A 24,247-nucleotide genomic window follows, 5' to 3' on the forward strand; every position below is an offset into this window, starting at 1 on the left:
TTTCGAGGATCCAATCAACTCTGACAACTTTGCAGGCAAGATGATCATACCCTCGAAATCACTTCTATCTTTTCTTTGCTAGATGCTCGCTCTTTTGCTATGCCTATGCTACGATGCCTACCACTTGCTTATCATGCCTCCCAAATTGCCATGTCAAACCTCTAACCCACCATGTCCTAGCAAACCGTTGATTGGCTATGTTACCGCTTTGCTCAGCCCCTCTTATAGCGTTGCTAGTTGCAGGTGAAGAGTGGAGACCGTTCCTTGTTGGAACATTATTTACTTGTTGGGATATCACTATATTATATTGTTACCTTAATGCATCTATATACTTGGTAAAGGGTGGAAGGCTCGGCCTCTCGCCTAGTGTTTTGTTCCACTCTTGCCGCCCTAGTTTCCGTCATATCGGTGTTATGTTCTCGGATTTTGCGTTCCTTACGCGGTTGGGTGATAATGGGAACCCCTGGGCAGTTCGCCTTGAATAAAGCTTTTCCAGCAATGCCCAACCTTGGTTTTACCATTTGCCACCTAGCCTCTTTTCCCTTGGGTTTCCGGATCCCGAGGGTCATCTTATTTAACCCCCCCCCCCCCCGGGCAGTGCTCCTCTGAGTGTTGGTCCAAACAGAGCCACTTGCGGCGCCACCTCGGGGCAACTCGAGGTTTGGTTTTAGTTGTACGTAGTGTTCATCTGAGTGTGCCCTGAGAACGAGATATGTGCAGCTCCTATCGGGATTTGTCGGCACATTCGGGCGGTGTTGCTGGATTTTTTTTAACTTGTCGAAGTGTCTTGTAGAACCGGGATACCGAGTCTGATCAGAATGTCTCGGGAGAAGGTATATCCTTCGTTGACCGTGAGAGCTTGTCATGGGCTAAGTTGGGACTCCCCTGCATGGATTTGAACTTTCAAAAGCCGTGCCCGCGATTATGGGCATATGGGAATTTGTTAATGTCCGGTTGTAGATAACTTGAACCTTAACTTAATTAAAATGAATCGACTGTGTGAGTTACCGTGATGGTCTCTTCTCGGCGGAGTCCGGGAAGTGAACACGGTGTTGGAGTAATGCTTGCCGCAGATTGTTCTCTAGTTATGCGTTCACGCTTTGCCTTCTCTTCTCGCTCTCTTTTGCGAACAGTTTAGCCACCATAAATGCTAGTCGCTTGCTGCAGCTCCACATATTTACCATACCTTACCTATAAGCTTAAATAGTCTTGATCGCGAGGGTGTGAGATTGCTGAGTCCGTGTGGCTCACAGATTACTTCCAAACCAGATGCAGGGCCTAATGACTCCGTTCCAGATGACGCGCTTGAGCTCAAGTGGGAGTTCGACGAGGACTCACGCCGTTACTACGTGTCTTTCCCTGATGATCAGTAGTGGTGCCCAGTTGGGGCGATCGGGACCGTGTCGCATGTTGGGTTGGTCTTTTATTTTGGCACCGTAGTCGGGCCATGAGTGATTGGATGATGTAATGCTATTTATGTACTTTGTTTGACGTGGCGAGTGTAAGCCAACTATGTTCCTTCCCCTTTTATTATTTATATTACATGGGATGTTGTGATCATTGCCTAACTTGCGACATTGCTTTCAATGCGGTTATGCCTCTAAGTCGTGCTTCGACACGTAGGAGATATAGCCGCATCGAGGGCGTTAAAGGTTGGTAATCAGAGCCTTCCCCGACCTTAGGAGCCCCCACTGATTGATCGTCTTTAGCAGCCGTTGTTGAGTCTAGAAAAAAATGTATTGAGTCATTTAGGAATTATATATCGGAGAGTTTAGGAATTCTTTTTACTCCCAGTCCCTTCATCGCTCTGGTGAGGCTTCCTGACGTAGAGTTTTGTCTATTCTCTTCTCAAATTTCACTAAAAAAATTTAGGATCACGCGGGTATCTTGGAATCTTTCCGATGGATTTGTGACGAGAACATTGTTCTTGGTGCCTCCTGTCATTTAGGGGTTGTGGCAGTGTCCTGGGGAGTTGAGCTCCGAGGTGTTGTCGTCACAATTTTATCGTTGCAGTTCTGGAATACCTGAGTTTAGTACACCGACATCGAAAATCTCTTTTATGCAGTTGTTGGTGAGATAACCTCGACGCCACCCAGTACTGGGGCGGGAGTTCGGGAGTATTGCCATAACTTGTATAACGGATGCTTTTCGAAGGTTGAGGTAGATGGTTTCCGAAGTTTTTCTCGGTTATGTGTTGAAGGATGGATACAGCTGGATGTAGGATTTGCTAGATTTGGGTGAGATATTATGCTTCCCCTGTATCCCCAACACCTGATTGCATAACCGGAAAGGTTCTGGAGTTTCATAGGTGGGAATTCTTGTAGCTCTAGCTCTTCTTCCACGGATATTTGGTTCGAGATTGGGATTTCTTACCGAGTATTCGTTCTTGATCCGTACCTTGTTGATTTATTCCTCTACCTAAATTCTAAGTGGCTTCTCAATTTATGGATATGTGACCATTTCAATTGGAATGCATTTGTTCATTTTGTTCGGATGTCAAGACTATATGTTGCAATTTCAACCCGCTTGATTCAGCTTCATTTTATCTGTCAATGTGCTAACGGATGTCACCCTCTTCAGGATGGCTCCCGCTAAGAGTAGCAATCAAAATCAGAATCCTGATCCGCCACCACCTCCCCCTCCTCCGGAGGCATGGCAAGCTGTGATGGCCGCTACCAATGCAAACACGCAGTTGATCATGCAAATTCTTCAAGAGCGCAATGAAGCGAACCAAGGCAACCAAGGCAACAATCAGAATCACTTTGCTACACCCAACAAGTTCCTTGCTAATGGGCCAAAGACCTTCAGCAATTGTGTTGAGGCAACTGATGCTAACGATTGGTTCGTGGACTTATGCAAGCATTTCGAGTGTAGTAACGTCAGGCCTGAGGACTTTGTCAAGTTCGCTTCCTTCCAACTCAAAGACCAAGCTGCAGAATGGTTCCAGCAATACAAAGATTCCAGAGGTGGCCGTGTGATTACCTGGGATGAATTCCGTCAAGACTTCAAAGCTCATCATATTCCTCAGAGCGTGGTTGAAAGCAAGCGTGAGGAATTCCGCAACCTGAAGCAAGGCTCTTTGTCTGTCTATGACTACAACAAGTTGTTTCAGAAGCTCGCCCGCTTTGCTAAGCAGGACGTCCATGACGAGAAGAGCATGATATACCAGTTTAGGGGTGGTCTCAGAGAAGAAATCCAGCTAGCTCTTGTTCTCTTTGAGCCCTTGAGGTACGATGAGTTCTACAACATGGCATTGAAGCAAGAGGCTGCTCAACTAAAGTGTGATGCTTCCAAAAAGCGAGTCAGAGATGCTACTCCTTCTTCCACCACTCAAGTGGCCAAATAGCAGAAGTATTGGCTTCCTCCTCCTCCGTTCCATCAGCCGTATCAGAAGAGCAAAGGTGGCAGTGGATCTTCCCACCCACCCAACCCTGGCTTTCAGAACAAGACTTCGTCTCAAGCTCCAAGATCGAGTGCTCGGTATCACCGTCCGCTTTCAGAGGTCACGTGCAACAAGTGCCAATAGAAGGGTCACTATGCCTACAAATTCTTCAATCAGAGGCATCTCCCTCCTCCTCCTCCTGTGAGATCGGCAAGTACAGCTGTGGTCAAGCATAACCCCAAGCACGCCAAGGTCAACTTGCTGAATGCAGCTCAGGCAGAGGACTCGCCAGATGTCATCATGGGTAACCTTCTTGTTAATGATGTTCCTGCAAAAGTTCTTTTTGACACTGGTGCATCGCTTTCTTTTATTTCAACACCATTTTTTGCCAAGCATGATTTTGTGACCAAAAGGATTCCTGTCCCGTTGAAGATTGTGTCTCCGGGCAAGCAAATGACTTCTAACAATTGCGTCCCGGATGTCTCTATCACGTTGGGTGACTATAAGTTCCTTTCTTCTCCGGTGGTTCTTGGAAACTCGGATATTGAACTTATTCTCGGAATGGATTGGCTTTCTAAGCACAAGGCACATCTTGATTGTGCTGCCAGGCAGATTCAATTGGCTCATTCATCTGAGGATGTTATTGTCTTTGCCGCTCGTGATGATACAATCCGTCTGTTTTCTCTCAATGAGAAGGGTGAACTGGATGCCATCTCACAAATTCCAGTCATTTGCGAATATCAAGACGTCTTTCTAGAAGAGCTTCCAGGAATGCCTCCGCACCGGCCAGTTGAATTCGTCATCGATCTTGAGCCTGGCACGGAACCGGTTTGCAAGCGTCCCTACAAGCTCGGACCTGAAGAGTTGAAGGAGCTGAAGAAGTAACTCGATATTCAAGAGCGAATGGGTCTCATCCGACCTAGTTCCTCTCCGTGGGGTTGTGGAGTACTCTTTGTGAAGAACAAGGATGGAACAGACCGACTCTGTGTTGACTACCGTCCATTGAACAAGAAGACTATCAAGAACAAGTACCCACTTCCCAACATCAACGAGCTGTTCGAACAACTCAAAGGTGCCCAAGTATTCTCCAAGCTTGATCTCCGTATGGGTTATCACCAGATTCGAATCCGTGAGCAAGATATTCCCAAGACGGCTTTCAGGACAAGCTAAGGTTCATATGAATACACTGTCATGTCTTTTGGCCTCATCAACGCTCCTCCAACTTTCTCTCGCATGATGAACTTCATCTTCAACGCCTACACCAATGAATTTGTTTTGGTCTATCTCGACGACATTCTGGTCTTTTCGAAGAACAAGGAAGATCATGCCAAGCACTTGCGTTTGGTGCTTGATAAGCTCAGGGAACACCAGTTCTACGCCAAGTTCTCAAAGTGCGAATTCTGGCTCGATGAGGTTCTTTATCTTGGGCATATCATCTCTGCCAAGGGCATTGCGGTGAATCCTAAGAAGGTGTCTGCAATTGTGAATTGGGAACCACCTTAGAACGTGAAGCAACTCCGTAGCTTCCTCGGTCTCGCAAGCTATTGTCGAAGGTTCGTTGAGAACTTTTCAAAGATCGCGAAGCCTCTCCCAAATCTTCTCCAGAAGCATGTCAAGTACGTTTGGTCTCCGGAGTGTGACATTGCTTTCAACACTTTGAAAGAGAAATTGGTCACTGCTCCAGTTCTGACTCCTCCTGATGAATCCAAACCGTTCGAGGTCTTTTGCGATGCCTCTCTTCAAGGTCTTGGTGCAGTGTTGATGCAAGAGAAGAAAGTTGTGGCTTATACCTCTCGTCAGTTGAAGCCCAACGAGAAGAACTACCCTACTCATGACCTCGAGTTGGCGGCAGTTGTGCATGCTCTTTTGACTTGGAGACATCTCTTATTGGGAAGAAAAGTGGACATTTTCACTGACCACAAGAGTCTCAAGTACATCATCACTCAGCCTAATCTCAACCTCAGGAAGACTCGATGGGTCGAAATGATTCAAGAGTATAATCCGAGCATCGAGTATACTCCAGGGAAGGCCAATGTGATTGCTGACGCATTGAGCAGGAAGGCTTATTGCAACAGTCTTATTCTCAAGCCTTATCAACCCGAGCTTTGTGAAGCTTTTCGCAAACTCAATCTGCAAGTTGTTCCTCAAGGTTTCCTCGCCAACCTTCAAGTCTCTCCTACCTTGGAAGACCAGAATCGCGAATCTCAGCTTCTTGATGCTATGGTGAAGAAGGTGAAGATTGGGATTGCCAAGAGTCAACCCAAGTACAAGTGCTACCGCCTTGATAACAAGGATACTCTCTTCTTCGAGGATCGTATTGTTGTGCCCAAAGGTGACCTTCGTAAAGTGATCATGAACGAGTCTCACAATTCACTCCTCTCCATCCACCCTGGGAGCACGAAGATGTATCAAGACCTCAAGCAGGCTTATTGGTGGACTCGAATGAAGTGCGAGATTGCTCAGTTCGTGAATGAGTGTGATGTCTGCAGAAGAGTGAAGGCAGAACACCAAAGGCCAGCTGGTCTCCTCCAACCTCTTTCCATTCCAGAAAGGAAGTTTGACCACATTGAGATGGACTTCGTGACTGGGTTTCCAAAGTCCAAGCGTGGCAATGATGCTATATTCGTTGTCGTCGACAAACTCACTAAAGTGGCTCACTTTCTGCCTATCAAAGAGTCAATCACTTCAGCTCAATTAGCGGAGCTCTATAGCCCTCGAATTATCTCGCTGCACGGTATTCCACAGGTGATCTCTTCAGACCGTGGCAGCATCTTTACCTCCAAGTTTTGGGATTCTTTTCAGAAGGCCATGGGCACCAACATCTGCTTCAGCACAGCTTTCCATCCTCAAACTAGCGGTCAAGTCGAGCGTGTCAATCAGATTCTTGAAGATATGCTCAGGGCTTGTGTGATCTCCTTCGGCATGAAGTGGGAGGATTGTCTTCCATATGCTGAATTCTCCTACAACAACAGTTTTCAAGCAAGTTCGGGCAAGGCCCCATTCAAAATCCTGTATGGCGGGAAGTGTCGTACCCCTCTCAACTGGTCTGAAACCGGCGAATGTCAACTTCTGGGTAATGACTTAATCACAGAGGCAGAGGATATGTGTAAAGTCATTCGAGATAACCTCAAAGTAGCGCAATCACGCCGGAAGAGCTACTATGATAGTAAGCATCGTGATTTGGCTTTCGAGATCGGAGATCATGTTTACCTCCGCGTCTCTCCAATGAAAGGTACTCATCGCTTCGGTATCAAAGGGAAGCTTGCCCCTAGATACGTGGGACCTTTCAAGATCGTCAGCAAGAGAGGCGATCTCGCCTATCAACTCGAGCTTCCTTCAAACTTTGCAAATGTGCATGACGTGTTCCATGTCTCTCAGCTCCGCAAGTGCTTCAAGACTCCTGACCCCACGGTTAACTTCGAAGATATTGATCTCCAAGAAGATCTCTCTTATCGTGAGCACCCCGTTGCTATTCTTGAAGAGACCGAACGCAAGACTCGCAATATGTCAATCAAATTCCTCAAAGTCAAGTGGTCACACCATTCCGACAATGAAGCCACCTGGGAACACGAGGATCACCTCTGTTCTGAGTACCCGGCATTCTTTCCGTCCTAGATCTCGGGATGAGATCCTTTCGTAGTGGTGGAGTGTTGTAACACCCCGGATGTTATTTACCTAATATGTAATCCAACTCTTGCCGTTTCCGGCGTTAAGTTATTTTATTTTCTCGGGTTCGGGTTTTTGTCTCCGTGTGTTGTTGTAGTTGCCATGCATCTCATATCATTTCATCATGTGCATCGCATTTGCATACGTGTTTGTCTCATGCATCCGAGCATTTTCCCCGTTGTCTGTTTTGCATTCCGGCGTTCCGTTCTCCTCCGATGGTCATTTCTACCTTCCTTTCATGTGTGGGGTTAAACATTTCCGGATTGGACCGAGACTTGCCAAGCGGCCTTGGTTTACTACCGGTAGGCCTCCTGTCAAGTTTCGTACCATTTGGACTTTGTTTGATGCTCCAACGGTTAACTGAGGGACCGAAAAGGCCTCGTGTGTGTTGCAGCCCAACACCCTTCCAATTTGGCCCAAAACCCACCAAAACCTTCTCCATCATCTAGAGCGTTCGATCATGATCGCATGGCCGAAAACCGCACCTCTTTTGGACACTCCTAGCTCCCTGTATGCCTATATATACCTCCCCCATTCGAAATCCCGGGTCATTCCACCCGTAACCCTAGATCCACCCCTCCCCGCGCGGCCGGACACGTACGCCGGCCGCCGGACTCGTCCGCCGCCGCCCGCGGCCATTGAGAGGCTGCCACGTGGCACCGTCTACACCTCCCGCCGCCGGCCCGTCCCGTCCCAAGGCGGGCCCTCTCCGCTCAGACAACCGGGCCGCGCCCCGCCCCTGCGCGCCGCCACCCTCCTCCTGCCACGCGCCGCCCGCCTCGCCGTTCCGCCACCACGCGCCCCGCCGCCGGCGAGCTCGACACCGCCGCCCGGTTGCCGCGCCACCGGGTTGTTCCGCGCCTCCTCGTCGCCGAGAGCGCCGCGGCGAGCTCCTCCGCCGTTCCGGCGACCCGGCCGACCGGCCCCCTCCTCCTCTGCGGCAAGTCCGGCTCCGATGAGCTCCCCGTCGAACTCCGGCGCCGACCCCGGCGAACTTCGTTCCGCGCGCCGGCCGATTTGGATCAGGATCCGGGTGAACAGTAACCCTAGATCCGGAGGGTATAATTTCTTCTAAGTCCCTATTTTTCCAGATTCAAATACCCTTGTTCACCGTGTCGTAACTTTGGATCCGTAGATCCGTTTTGGGCATATAGCATATCAAAATGTTCGCCTCAGAGAGCACATCGTTTCATCTCATTGCATCATTTTCATTTCAGTTCATCTCGATGCCCAAAATGCTGTTGGAAGAATGCTATTTGAGTTAATTGTCAGATCTGCTGCTCCAAATAGCTATTTGTCATTTTTGCCATGATTATTGTGTGCATGCTATGCCCCTGAGCTCTACATATGTTTTGTTATATGCTTTTTCGTCTTTCCAGAGGTGCCATCCATGTATTTGTGTGATGTGTGTGGTGACTAGCACAAGCTTGCAAAGTGGTGCATTCGTTAGTGCTGATTTCAGGGACTTAGCAATTCCACTAAGTCCTTGATCTGTTTTTATCAATATGCCATATGTTCATGTTGTTTCCTAGTGATCCGTGCCTCTTTTGAGGATGATCAGTAAGGATGATTCGTTAATCGTGTAGTGCTCTATCCATTCATGTCTTTGTTGCAATTATGGAGCACCCTAGCTTGAGTCAATCGAGCTCTACTTTTGCTATTTCCTGAATCTGGGCAGATTGTCTACTTGTTAGTGATTTTGCCGAGGATGTTGTAGTTGATCTATGCATGCTATGTTGTTGTTCTTGCCATGTATAGCTTGTATAATGTGTATTCTTGATGGGTGTATACTTATATTGTCATGCCTTGCTCTGTAGTGAGTCCATCGAGCTCGTAAACATGCCTACTTGATATCTGATTTGCATGCTCCAGTTTTTCACTAAGTCTGTGATCTGTTTATGTTTTTGCCATGTTCACATGCTTGCAATTGTATTTTATGATCCCTTTTGGCTCAAGGTCACTAAGGGACTTTTGTTAAGCTCTTTTAGTAGCTCCATGCCATGCTTTACTTTTCCATGTTCAGTACCTGTAGCATATAGTTTTCATGCTCCAAATTGTGCTACCTGATCTGAAATTCCAGACAAGTGTTAATTTCACTGAGTCTGAAATCTGTTTACCAATTGCACTTTTGCCATGCTTGTTTGAACCTGTTAATGGATGAATTGGCCAAAGCTCAGTGTTCATCTTTTGTTAAGCTTCATGAATGGATCCCTGCCATGTATTTTGTTGCCATGTTTGGGTGCTATAGCATGTTTAGCTTGTTGCATTTAGATGGCTACTTGCTGTATATCGCAGACCGGTGCCATATTTGAATTGCTTGCCATTTCCAAACCGTGTCTCCGATTCCGGTGTTCTTTATATTGTTTTCAAGCAAAATCATCTCACCTTTCCAGTGGGACACTTGGATTTCCAAGTTGAGGCCAGGTTCTTTCATTCCTTGTCAAATCTTGCATATGCATCACATATCGCATCCCGCATAGCATACCATGTTGAATCATGTTGTTTGAGATTTGCAAGTGGTTGATTGTGTTCTTGTTGCTTGTTTGTATTGTTTGAGTAGAGCCGGGAGACGAGTTCGCTAACAAGGAGCCCATTGAGTTTGCTTTCGAGGATCCAGTCAACTCTGACAACTTTGCAGGCAAGATGATCATACCCTCGAAATCACTTCTATCTTTGCTTTGCTAGATGCTCGCTCTTTTGCTATGCCTATGCTGTGATGCCTACCACTTTCTTATCATGCCTCCCAAATTGCCATGTCAAACCTCTAACCCACCATGTCCTAGCAAACCGTTGATTGGCTATGTTACCGCTTTGCTCAGCCCCTCTTATAGCGTTGCTAGTTGCAGGTGAAGATTGGAGACCGTTCCTTGTTGGAACATTATTTACTTGTTGGGATATCACTATATTATCTTGTTATCTTAATGCATCTATATACTTGGTAAAGGGTGGAAGGCTCGGCCTCTCGCCTAGTGTTTTGTTCCACTCTTGCCGCCCTAGTTTCCGTCATATCGGTGTTATGTTCCCGGATTTTGCGTTCCTTACACGGTTGGGTGATAATGGGAACCCCTGGGCAGTTCGCCTTGAATAAAGCTTTTCCAGCAATGCCCAACCTTGGTTTTACCATTTGCCACCTAGCCTCTTTTCCCTTGGGTTTGCGGAGCCCGAGGGTCATCTTATTTAACCCCCCCCCCCCCCGGGGCCAGTGCTCCTCTGAGTGTTGGTCCAAACAAAGCCACTTGCAGCGCCACCTCGGGGAAACTCGAGGTTTGGTTTTAGTTGTATGTAGTGTTCATCTGAGTGTTCCCTGAGAACGAGATATGTGCAGCACCTATCGGGATTTGTCGGCACATTCGGGCGGTGTTGTTGGATTTGTTTTAACTTGTCGAAGTGTCTTGTAGAACCAGGATACCGAGTCTTATCGGAATGTCTCGAGAGAAGGTATATCCTTCGTTGACCGTGAGAGCTTGTCATGGGCTAAGTTGGGACTCCCCTTCAGGGATTTGAACTTTTGAAAGTCGTGCCCGCGGTTATGAGCAGATGGGAATTTGTTAATGTCCGGTTGTAGATAACTTGAACCTTAACTTAATCAACTGTGTGAGTAATGCTTGCCGCAGATTGTTCTCTGGTTATGCGTTCGCGCTTTGCCTTCTCTTCTCGCTCTCTTTTGCGAACAGGTTAGCCACCATAAATGCTAGTCGCTTGTTGCAGCTCCACATATTTACCATACCTTACCTATAAGCTTAAATAGTCTTGATCGCGAGGGTGCGAGATTGCTGAGTCCCTGTGGCTCACAGATTACTTCCAAACCAGATGCAGGGCCTGATGACTCCGTTCCAGATGACGCGCTTGAGCTCAAGTGGGAGTTCGACGAGGACTCACGCCGTTACTACGTGTCTTTCCCTGATGATCAGTAGTGGTGCCCAGTTGGGGCGATCGGGACCGTGTCGCATGTTGGGTTGGTCTTTTATTTTGGCACCGTAGTCGGGCCATGAGTGATTGGATGATGTAATGCTATTTATGTACTTTGTTTGACGTGGCGAGTGTAAGCCAACTATGTTCCTTCCCCTTTTATTATTTATATTACATGGGATGTTGTGATGATTGCCTAACTTGCGACATTGCTTTCAATGCGGTTATGCCTCTAAGTCGTGCTTCGACACGTAGGAGATATAGCCGCATCGAGGGCGTTAAAGGTTGGTAATCAGAGCCTTCCCCGACCTTAGGAGCCCCCACTGATTGATCGTATTTAGCAGCCGTTGTTGAGTCTAGAAAAAAAATGTTTTGAGTCATTTCGGAATTATATATCGGTGAGTTTAGGAATTCTTTTTACTCCCCAGTCCCTTCATCGCTCTAGTGAGGCTTCCTGACGTAGAGTTTTGTCTGTTAAGCTTCATGAATGGATCCCTGCCATGTATTTTGTTGCCATGTTTGGGTGTTGTAGCATGTTTAGCTTGTTGCATTTAGATGGCTACTTGTTGTATATCGCAGACCGGTGCCATATTTGAATTGCTTGCCATTTTCAAACCGTGTCTCCGATTCTGGCGTTCTTTATATCATTTTCAAGTGAAATCATCTCATCTTTCCAGTGGAACACTTGGATTTACAAGTTGAGGCCAGGTTCTTTCATTCCTTGTCAAATCTTGCATATGCATCACATATCGCATCCCGCATAGCATACCATGTTGCATCATGTTGTTTGAGCTTTGCACGTGGATGATTGTCTTCTTGTTGCTAGTTTGTCTTGTTTGGGTAGAGCCGGGAGACGAGTTCTCTAACGAGGAGTCCATTGAGTTTGCTTTTGAGGATCCAGTCAACTCTGACAACTTTGCAGGCAAGATGATCATACCCTCGAAATCACTTCTATCTTTGCTTTGCTAGATGCTCGCTCTTTTGCTATGCCTATGCTACGATGCCTACCACTTGCTTATCATGCCTCCCAAATTGCCATGTCAAACCTCTAACCCACCATGTCCTAGCAAACCGTTGATTGGCTATGTTACCGCTTTGCTCAGCCCCTCTTATAGCGTTGCTAGTTGCAGGTGAAGAGTGGAGACCGTTCCTTGTCGGAACATTATTTACTTGTTGGGATATCACTATATTATATTGTTACCTTAATGCATCTATATACTTGGTAAAGGGTGGAAGGCTCGGCCTCTCGCCTAGTGTTTTGTTCCACTCTTGCCGCCCTAGTTTCCGTCATATCGGTGTTATGTTCCCGGATTTTGCGTTCCTTACGCGGTTGGGTGATAATGGGAACCCCTGGACAGTTCGCCTTGAATAAAGCTTTTCCAGCAATGCCCAACCTTGGTTTTACCATTTGCCACCTAGCCTCTTTTCCCTTGGGTTTCCGGAGCCCGAGGGTCATCTTATTTAAACCCCCCCGGGGCCAGTGCTCCTCTGAGTGTTGGTCCAAACAGAGCCACTTGCAGTGCCACCTCGGGGAAACTCGAGGTTTGGTTTTAGTTGTATGTAGTGTTCATCTGAGTGTTCCTTGAGAATGAGATATGTGCAGCTCCTATCGGGATTTGTCGGCACATTCGGGCGGTGTTGCTGGATTTGTTTTAACTTGTCGAAGTGTCTTGCAGAACCAGGATACCGAGTCTGATCGGAATGTCTCGGGAGAAGGTATATCCTTCATTGACCGTGAGAGCTTGTCATGGGCTAAGTTGGGACTCCCCTTCAGGGATTTGAACTTTCGAAAGCCGTGCCCGCGGTTATGAGCAGATGGGAATTTGTTAATGTCCGGTTGTAGATAACTTGAACCTTAACTTAATCAACTGTGTGAGTAATGCTTGCCGCAGATTGTTCTCTAGTTATGTGTTCGCGCTTTGCCTTCTCTTCTCGCTCTCTTTTGCGAATAGGTTAGCCACCATAAATGCTAGTCGCTTGTTGCAGCTCCACATATTTACCATACCTTACCTATAAGCTTAAATAGTCTTGATCGCGAGGGTGCGAGATTGCTGAGTCCCTGTGGCTCACAGATTACTTCCAAACCAGATGCAGGGCCTGATGACTCCGTTCCAGATGACGCGCTTGAGCTCAAGTGGGAGTTCGACGAGGACTCACGCCGTTACTACGTGTCTTTCCCTGATGATCAGTAGTGGTGCCCAGTTGGGGCGATCGGGACCGTGTCGCATGTTGGGTTGGTCTTTTATTTTGGCACCGTAGTCGGTCCATGAGTGATTGGATGATGTAATGCTATTTATGTACTTTGTTTGACGTGGCGAGTGTAAGCCAACTATGTTCCTTCCCCTTTTATTATTTATATTACATGGGGTGTTGTGATGATTGCCTAACTTGCGACATTGCTTTCAATGCGGTTATGCCTCTAAGTCGTGCTTCGACACGTAGGAGCTATAGCCGCATCGAGGGCGTTACACTTTTTCTACTAGTGCCATCTTCTCTTAAAAAAGCACCAACTAGGAGGCAATATGATTGTACTTGAGTATTGGGTGTAGTTAATACGTGTGTCTGTTTCATGAATGGGTTAATGGTTGAGGATGATGGGCTAGGGATAACTTATTTTAGCATTGATATTTTAAAATACATGGTTGCTTGTTGATATGCTTGAGTATTTAAGTTATGATGTCAAAACTAGACTATTGCTTTGAACAATATAAGAGTACAAATGTCCATGCTATAAAGAAAATAATATGATATGACATGTTAGGAAGCATTCCACATCAAAAATTCTGTTTTTGTCACTTACCTACCCGAGGAAATGTAGGAGTTAAGCTTGGGGATGCTGATGCGTCTCCAACGTATCTATAATTTTTGATTGTTCCATGTTGTTATATTATCAATCTTGGATGTTTTATAATCATTTTATAGTCATTTTATATCATTTTTTGGAACTAACCTATTGACATAGTGCCAAGTGCTAGTTGATGTGTTTTGCATGTTTTTTACATCGCAGGAAATCAATACCAAACGGAGTCCAAATGCCACAACACTTTACGGAGTTTTTTTATGGACCATAAGACACCTAATGGGCCCTGGCTGTGCTAGGGGGGTGCTCTGAGGAGAGCATAACCCACCAGGGCACGCCAGGAGGCCCAAGCGTGCCATGGTGGGTTGTGCCCACCTCGGGTGCCCCCCGGACCGCCTCTTTGCTCTATAAATACCCAAATTTTCCCCAACCCTATGGGAGTCAACGAAATATTGATCTAGCCGACGCAAAGTCCAGAACCACCAGATCCAATCTAGACACCATCTCGGATGGGGTTCACCACCTCCATTGGTGCCTCTCCGATCATGCGTGAGTAGTTCTTTGTAGACCATCTGGTCCGTAGTTAGTAGCTAGATGGCTTCCTCTCTCTCGCTGAATTCTCAATACAATGGTCTCTTGGATATCCATATGATGTAACTCTTTTTGCGGTGTGTTTGTTGGGATCGGATGAACTTTGAGTTTATTATCAGATCTATCTTTTTATATCCATGAAAGTATTTGAATTTCTTTGATCTCCTTTATGCATGATCTCTTATAGCCTCATATTTCTTCTCCAATATTTGGGTTTTCTTTGGCCAACTTGATCTATTTACCTTGCAATGGGAAGAGGTGCTTTGTAGTGGGTTTGATCTTACAATGCTTGATCCTAGTGACAGAAGGGGAACCGACACGTATGTATCGTTGCTACTAAGGATAAAATGATAGGGTCTATCTCTACATAGATATATCTTGTCTACATCATGTCATTGTTCTTATTGCATTACTCCGTTTCTCCAAGAACTTAATACACTAGATGCATGTTGGATAGTGCTCGATATGTGGAGTAATAATAGTAGATGCAGGCAGGAGTCGGTCTACTAATCTTGGACATGATGCCTATATAATGATCATTGCCTGGATATCGTCATGATTATTTGAAGTTCTATCAATTTCCCAACAGTAATTTGTTCACCCACCGTTTGCTATTTTTCTCGAGAGAAGCCACTAGTGAAACCTACGGCCCCCGGATCTCTTTCTCATATATTTGCCTTTGCGATATACTTTTATTTGCCATTTATTTCCAGATCTATTAATCCAAAAATATAAAAATACTTTGTTGCACTTTATTTTATTTGCGATCTATTTATTCAATCTATTACAACTTTATCCCGTCCGCACACCAATTTCTGGCGCCGTTACCCGAAAGGGATTGACAACCCCTTTAACACGTCGGGTTGCGAGTGGTTGCTATTTGTGTGCAGGGGCTATTTATGTTGTGTTGCTTGGTTCTCCTACTGGTTCGATAACCTTGGTTTCATCACTGAGGGAAATACCTACCGTCACTGTGCTACATCATCCCTTCCTCTTTGGGGAAATACCGATGTTGTCCTAGCCGACATCAAAATGAATTTCTGGCACCGTTGCCGGGGAGAATCTTCAACATATACCAGGTTCAGAAGATGATGTGTGACCCGGAGGTGTGAGCCGCCCAATGGGGACTTGCCAAAGAAGCCAAGGTGATGTAGAGTCGGGCGTCGGTTACGAAGTATAAGACGGTCCAGACTCTTGTAAGCCCAAGACCTCGACCTATGTATATAAAGGTGAGTCCCTGGGGTGGGTAAACTTAAGTTACAATCAATCGATAGCTAGGTCAAGAGAGTCCGCTCCCTTGTAATCAATACTCAAGCAATAGCAACAAGAGCAGGAGTAGGCTTTTACCTCCACCGTGAGGGGCCGAACCGGGGTAAACTCGTCTCTCTCATCTTGTAGAACCCCTATAAGCTAATCACCATAGCTTGGCCTCGCACCTAAGTCCTTTCACGAGGACATCTGCCGTGACAAAACCACGACAATTGGCACCCACCGTGGGGCTAGCGCACGGTGGTTTCGAGTTCTTGAAGGGCTCTTTCCCAGGGACCGAGGGGTACGCCATTGGCAGGATGACCAAGAGTCGCCACGACAAGCTCTATATCGACGACGCTGGCCGGGGCCCCGAGGCCAACTCAATCGAGTATGGGCACCGGGTCCCCTTCTGCGGGATTCACGTCTTCATCGGCAAGATCGGCAGATGAGAGCCTGAGCCAGACATTTGCACCAACATCGTCGAGCCGGCTCGGCATGTGCAACCCGCCTGGGTTCAACCCGGTCGGAAGCGCATTTTCGTTGGTTTCAAGCAAGGCTTGGAGCTTGCGGAAAATTTTGCATCTGGGGGAGAGACTCTCGTCTACTCAGATGATGAGTCCTTAACTAGAGAGACGGAATTGATCTATCAGCTTCAAGATGGTGGGCTTGGTGGCTATTTCGATGGCCACAGTATTCCAGACCCATATGAGCCACCATCCAGGGCTGCTATCTTCATGGCTGGCACAGGGCTGGCTCAAAATTCTTCAACGGCGGCTGCGACCGCTTCTGACCCGGCCGCAGCAAGGGCTGGTGGATCTAGGTCAGGCAGGCCACCAGCTCAAGTGCTGCTGGATCTCATGGGTACCTTGATAGTTCTGTTGGCAATGGAGATCAGTGCGGAAAATCAAGCAGAGTGCAACACAGAGGTCACAAGGATTCGTGAGGAGATAACAAAGGTCCAAGAGGATATCTTGGCTGAGAACAACCAAACAGCTGCACTGAAGGCTCAGATTGACATAGAGGCAAAGCGTGTCAAGGAGGATGCTTGGCATTTGAGTTTGGATTATAATGCGTCTAATGTAGTATTCTAGAGAAGGTATTATAGTCGCCTACCATTAACGTATGAGCCCATGAACCTATTTAACACACCGGGGGCGGGTCCAAGTGTTGGGGAACATAGTAATTTCAAAAAAAATCCTACGCACACACAAGATCATGGTGATGCATAGCAACAAGAGGGGAGAGTGTTGTCTATGTACCCTCGTGGACCGTAAGCGGAAGCATTATGACAATGTGGTTGATGTAGTCGTACGTCTTCACGATCGACCGATCCTAGTACCGAAAGTACGGCATCTCTGCGATCTGCACACGTTCGACTCGGTGACGTCCCATGAACTCACGATCTAGCAGAGTGTCGAGGGAGAGCTTCATCAGCACGACAGCGTGATGACGGTGATGATGAAGCTACCGGCGCAGGGCTTTGCCTAAGCACTGGAACGATATGACCGAGGTGGACTATGGTGGAGGGGGTGCCGCACATGGCTAAGAGGTCAATGATCAACTTGTGTGTCTATGGGGTGCCCCCCGTATATAAAGGAGTGGAGGAGGGGGAGAGGGTCGGCCTCCTAGGCACGCCCAAGGGGGGAGTCCTACTCCCGGTGGGAGTAGGATTCCCCCTTCCCTAGTTGGAGTAGGAGAGGGAAGGAATGGGAGAGGGAGAGAAGGAAAGAGGGGCCGGGCCCCCTCCTAATTTAGATTGGGCTTGGGGGGCGCGCCCCCACCTTGGTCGCCTCCTCCTCCTTTCCACTATGGCCCATTAAGGCCCATTGACTCCCCGGGGGGTTCCGGTAAACCCCCGGTACTCCGGTATATGCCCGAACGCTCTCAAAACGTTTCCGATGTCCAAACATAGTCAACTAATATATCGATCTTTATGTATCGACCATTTTGAGACTCCTCGTCATGTCCGTGATCACATCCGGGACTCCGAACTATCTTCAGTACATCAAAACACATAAACTCATAATACCGATCGTCACCGAACGTTAAGTGTGCGGACCCTACGGGTTCGAGAACTATTTAGACATGACCGAGACACGTCTCCGGTTAATAACCAATAGCGGAACCTGGATGTTCATATTGGCTCCCACATATTCTACGAAGATCTTTATCGGTCAAACCGCATAACAACATGCGTTGTTCCCTTTGTCATCGGTATGTTACTTGCCTGAGATTCGATCATCGTTATCTCAATACCTAGTTCAATCTTGTTACTGGCAAGTCTCTTTACTCGTTTACTAATGCATCATCCCGTAAATAACTCATTAGTCACATTGCTTGCAAGGATTATAGTGATGTGCATTATCGAGAGGGTCCAAAGATACCTCTCTGATACTCAGAGTGACAAATCCTAATCTCGATCTATGCCAACTTGACAAACACCATCGGAGACACGTGTAGAGCATCTTTATAGTCACCCAGTTACGTTGTGACGTTTGATAGCACACTAAGTGTTCCTCCAGTATTCGGGAGTTGCATGATCTCATAGTCATAGGAACATGTATAAGTTATGGAGAAAGCAATAGCAACAAACTAAACGATCATCGTGCTAAGCTAACGGATGGGTCAAGTCAATCACATCATTCTCTAATGATGTGATCCCGTTAATCAAGTGACAACTCATGTCTATGGTTAGGAAACATAACCATCATTGATTCAACGAGCTATTCAAGTAGAGGCATACTAGTGACACGTTGTTTGTCTATGTATTCACACATGCACTAAGTTTCTGGTTAATACAATTCTAGCATGAATAATCTTTACCTACTAATAAACTGGCTATGGCTTCTGGTCGTCCGTCGTTACACATGTTTTGCAAAAAAGCCCCTACGGTTTTCCATTATTCAACCCGCAGTCCCTTTTTAAAGTGACTAATTTGAGAAAACGTTTCGTTCTTGAAAAAAAAATCCCTGCAGTTTGGGGTATTCAACCCGTGTTCCGACCACACATGGAGCACGGGCTCGCCTCCTCTCCTTCTCGCCCCTGGAAGTACTCGCCACTGCCAGCACCCATGCCGCCCGCTTCCGGTGAGCTCCGGTGCTGCGCAGTACGCCCCTGAGCTCCCCACCGTCTGCGCCTCCCTCTCCTCCTTCTAGATTCTCCGCTCCCGACCTCTACTGCCCGCTTGCAACCCCACCCCCATGGCTAGGGTTTCTGCCAGGGCTTCACCGACACGTCTCTGGCAGCCCCAGGTTCGTCTCCTTCCTTTCGGTCAAGTCTTGGTGGAGGTGGGGCGGCGACTTGGTTGTGGAAGAAGGGAGCACGGGGCGGCGTCAAGTGGGTGGAGCATGTGCTTTGCTGCGAGGGTGGAAGAAAAGGGTGGCGGATACGGTTTCATCGTGTAGGCGGAGGAGAAGGATGGCCGTGCGACCCTATCATCCTCTGGGTGGTGGTCATCGTGCTCCATGTGGAGACTAGGTGGAGCACAGACAACTATTGTGGCTGAAGGTGCTGGGGCTGACGAGCTCCTGCCCCTACTGTATGTGGATTGGGATGGATGTGCACTGGGGTGATTTGGGGATCTGGTTGCTAATGCTGCGATAAATCGTTGTTCTGATTTTGGGTGATCTTGGGCCGCTCGTTGTACCTTATCTCTTGTGGTCGGCCACGCAGCCACTATTCCCAATGGCCGTGTCGCTGTTATCTGCTGCACATCTTTATATGGATGTAGCCTACGAAGAATAGGAACAATCACTATAGAGCCTGAAGATTGTTTGTATTTCTTTCATTGTCTTTCACCGATCTATCATTATTTGATTGGTCCATGTAGATTTAGATAACATGAGATGAGCCGATGATACGTACTACTATCTGAAGACACGATTATCTACTACAGAATTGTTGATGTATTTGTGCTGACAGGTTTTGCGAGTACTTGAAACACATTCATTAGAGGAACTGGAGTTAATTCTGACCAGGTTCTTGGGGCAATCTGAAAGAGAACTTGGTGATTTCAAGTAATTCTAAGAGAATAGGCCTTATCCTTATTTTTGAATAATGGTAAGAGCATAGATCTCATCGACCAGGAATTAATCCATCAGGCAAGCAGAAGACTGAACAAAACAGTACCTGCACATATTTTTTCCAAGATGATTAATATTGTTTTCTTTACTGTAAGGAACCAGCTTATTAAGGCCTTTATGCATTGAACAAACTACCAAGATTTTGTATCTTTCTGTATGATTCATATTGCATAGACACATGAGTAGCGATGGGATACTATTTGGTATGAACAACATCATCATCTTGTAATTCTAACATGTATGCACTTAACTTATTTATGCACATAATAGTGATGCGTCTTACGTATCTGTCTATTGTATCTGAATCTTCAATGCAATTAACTGCTTAATTTGCCTTCAACGGGATTGAGTGATCTGGCATATAAGCTTAGCTCAGTGGTTCAGGTTATCACTGTTAGTTTTCTGGTCGTGTAAGTTTTTAGACTTCTTGAGGTAGCTCAACCAATATGGCATAAAGCTATGAAGGGATTTTGCTTGGAAAGATTACTGAAAGGATAACTTAACTTCATTTTATCCCCTAGATTAGTATAAGTATATATTAGGCCCTCATTTATTTAGATGTATACCTTGCATGGCAGTCTTGTTTAAACAGATTTTTGGGGCATTAAGCAATTCATACTCTGCTCACCATTATTCCCATGTGTGTTGTTAGCCAAGCACTTGCTTTTCAATATATCCTTTCCGATGTTAGGCTGGGCTGCGCGATTCTTCAGTGGCTGCTCAATACAGTTGTGGTGATCCGGGCGACGAGGATATTAGGGACATCGGCCCGGCGGAGTATGGTGCGTCAGCTATGAAGCCAGATCCGCAGGCACCAGGGACCAGGGTGGATCAAGAGGTATGGGTGTCTGAATTCTGTGTTGTGAATATTTGTGCTAATTTTCTGGTGAGCCGTGACGACGGGTAGAGAATGGAATTAGGCGTTCATTTTGCTGTAGTGTTCGCTTGCGGTGGCGTAGGGCGCTGTGGTGAAAGTAATTTTCTGATAGAGGTGTTGTTGTGAGTATGTGTTCTGTACTGAAAAAATGCATGTACTTATGTTGCTGAAAGGGGTTAGGCTGTTCTGCCAGGTCGCTACGAGAGTTGCAAAAAGATTTTGCGTTGCTGCACCTCAGATTTTGTGCGCCCATGGAATTAAGTTGTGTGTTTGATTTTTCCGTCATACATTTAGAGTTATTTTTTTATGCAGTGTTGGATGCAAAAACAAGTTGTAGATCATGTGCATAAGATTTTGTAGGGGTAGTGAAAAAGTTGGTATCTAAATCCGTGTACAGAGGGCGGGTGATGAGCTCATAATTTATGGTGGGAGGATGGGATCTGTGTTTTGCATCGCTCAGTGAATAAAATTGCACCGGTGTTCAGGAATGTTGTCGCTAAGGGACGGGCGCCATTTGGAGTAATTCCAGGAAACAAAAACAGTGTTCCGTCCTGTGTTTTTCTTTTTTGAAAGCCCTCATGCCCTTCCTTGTGTGTTTTTGTTTTGTTTTTTCTTTACTTTTTTTAATCATTGTTCACTGGATTGGTAATTTTGTTGTGTCTCAAGTGTTTCTCCCTGAATGGCAGGTCGCTGATTTGGGTTTTGCTTTATCGCGGAGTTCTTGTGGGAGCGAATCCGACAGAGCGAACCCTATGCCTCGTTAGCATGGGTACTCTTGAGAAGTCCATAAGGGTTTTCGCAGAGGCATACGACTTTTACAACCTGTATTAGTGGGAAAATGGGTTTAGTATCAGGCATGGGAAGAGCCGATTGAATCCTCACAAGCGGAAGACCATGCAGGAGACTGTTTGTGGTTGCTCAGTAAGTATATCAAATGAAAATTCAGTTCTCCCTCATATTTGCGCTGGATGAAGGGTCTGGTCTGATGGTAAAACATCCGTTGGAGAAGGGGGATGCTTTGCGTGAGAATACAAGGTCACGCCGATGTGAGTGTCCTGCGATAATAAGGCTGCTACGGACATTAGATAATGGGGGGTACATAACGGAGCACCGGGTAGAGCATAACAATGTTATGACGCCGGGAGAGATGTTGCACTGGCCATCGCACAAACACATTGATGTGTACATGGGGGGCTTGGTGCGGGACTGATCTAATTGAGCGAAGCAAGATTGGACACATGGGGCAATGGGGCTACGGGAATCATCCATGGCCGCGCATTACAGTGGCGGCAGGCCGGATAACAATGGCAGTAGGGACAGTGCCTCACGAAGTCCGAGGAGTCTGCAATGAACCAGATTCGTGAGCACCCGATAGACTAAGAGGTATCAGATAACTTAGTAGAAACTGTGTTTTGGCTAACAATACTGAGGTTAGGGTGTGTCTTCACAGGAAGGAAATTGAAAAATTCAGTGCCAGATTTAAACCGTCGGGTGGGGGAAGGTGCTACAATGAAATTCAGTGTTGTTAGGTGCCCGTCTAACTGGCTAATTTGAAAAGGTTGTAGAGTTAGGAGTGGCTGTCATTTGTGAATTTTGTTCGGAAAAATCAAGGATGCATTGTGGGGTGTGGGAAAACAAATCATTTTTATTTCATGTAATTTATGTCCCCAAACCATACCATGGTAGCAATAATTTAAGAACTATAGGAAAATGAGAGTTGACTTGGAATTCTGAAATGTATCAATGACGATCCTGTGATTATCAGATTATTAATGTATTCCTTGTGCCATAAATATTTCTGCCGATGCAACTGTGAGCTCAGGGGAAATTTATTTTATATTTTTATATAGTTGCAATAAAATGCTACGGTTGCCCGTTGGCTTGCAGGCCTGATTAACTGGCTGATGAATATTGTTACTCAATTAAAATGATTTGGAATTTTTTCATGCCAATAAATACTCTCTGAATTGTTTGTGTTTTGCATAGAGTGTTGGGGAACGTAGTAATTTCAAAAAATTTGCTACGCATACGCAAGATCATGGTGATGCATAGCAATGAGAGGGGAGAGTGTTGTCTACGTACCCTCGTAGACCGGAAGCGGAAGCGTTATAACAACACGGTTGATGTAGTCGTACGTCTTCATGGCCCGACCGATCAAGCACCGAAACTACGACACCTCCGAGTTTTTGCACACGTTCAGCTCGATGACGATCCCCGGACTCCGATCCAGCAAAGTGTCGGGGATGAGTTCCGTCAGCACAACGGTGGGTGACGATCTTGATGTTCTACCGTCGCAGGGCTTCGCCTAAGCACCGCTACAATATTATCGAGGATTATGGTGGAGGGGGGCACCGCACACGGCTAAGAGATCAATGACCAATTTTTGTGTCTCTGGGGTGCCCCCTGCCCCCGTATATAAAGGAGTGGAGGAGGGGGCCAGCCAAGGAGGGTGGCGCACCCAAGGGGAGGAGTCCAACTCCCACCGGGAGTAGGACTTCCCCTTTTCCTATTAGGAGTAGGAGAGGGAAGGAAGAGGAAGGAGGGAGGAAGGAAAGGGGGCGCCGGCCCCCTTCCCAATTCGGATTGGGCTTGGGGGGGCGCCCCCTCCCTTGCTCCTTTCCCCTCCTTTCCACTAAGGCCCATATACCTCCCGGGGGGTTCCGATAACCTCCCGGTGATCCGGTATTGTCCCAATCTCACCTGGAACCTTTCCTGTGTCCAAATATAGTCGTCCAATATATCGATCTTTATGTCTCGACCATTTCGAGAATCCTCGTCAAGTCCGTGATCACATCTAGGACTCCGAACAACCTTCGGTACATCAAAATATATAAACTCATAATGAAACTGTCATTGTAACATTAAGCGTGCGGACCCTACGCGTTCGAGAACAATGTAGACATGACTGAGAGACGTCTCCGGTCAATGACCAATAGCGGAACCTAGATGCTCATATTGGCTCCTACATATTTTACGAAGATATTTATCGGTCAGACCGCATAACAACATACGTTGTTCCCTTTGTCATTGGTATGTTACTTGCCCGAGATTGGATCGTCGGTATCTCAATACCTAGTTCAATATCGTTACCGGCAAGTCTCTTTACTCGTTTCGTAATACATCATCTCGCAACTAACTCATTAGTTGCATTGCTTGCAAGGCTTAAGTGATGTGCATTACCGAGAGGGCCCAGAGATACCTCTCCGACAATCGGAGTGACAAATCCTAATATCGAAATACGCCAACCCAACATGTACCTTTGGAGACACCTGTAGAGCACCTTTATAATCACCCAGTTACGTTGTGACGTTTGGTAGCACAAAAAGTGTTCCTCCGGTAAACGGGAGTTGCATAATCTCATAGTCATAGGAACATGTATAAGTCATGAAGAAAGCAATAGCAACATACTAAACGATCGAGTGCTAAGCTAACGGAATGGGTCAAGTCAATCACATCATTCTCCTAATGATGTGATCCCGTTAATCAAATGACAACTCATGTCTATGGCTAGGAAACATAACCATCTTTGATCAACGAGCTAGTCAAGTAGAGGCATACTAGTGACACTCTGTTTGTCTATGTATTCACACATGTATCATGTTTCCGGTTAATACAATTCTAGCATGAATAATAAACATTTATCATGAAATAAGGAAATAAATAATAATAATTTATTATTGCCTCTAGGG

The 24,247-nt window shown here is 46.4% G+C and overlaps 1 long non-coding RNA gene across 1 annotated transcript; it reads left to right on the forward strand.

Moving 5' to 3' along the window:
• Window positions 1–18,579: 18,579 nt before the first annotated feature.
• Window positions 18,580–22,335, forward strand: LOC123154495 (uncharacterized). The gene is made up of 2 exons (XR_006476868.1): window positions 18,580–20,519; window positions 21,245–22,335. It is a non-coding gene; the product is annotated as an uncharacterized lncRNA (long non-coding RNA).
• Window positions 22,336–24,247: the final 1,912 nt, after the last annotated feature.

The sequence above is a fragment of the Triticum aestivum genome, chromosome 7A (assembly GCF_018294505.1).
Source record: "Triticum aestivum cultivar Chinese Spring chromosome 7A, IWGSC CS RefSeq v2.1, whole genome shotgun sequence".
Classification (NCBI taxonomy): domain Eukaryota; kingdom Viridiplantae; phylum Streptophyta; class Magnoliopsida; order Poales; family Poaceae; genus Triticum; species Triticum aestivum.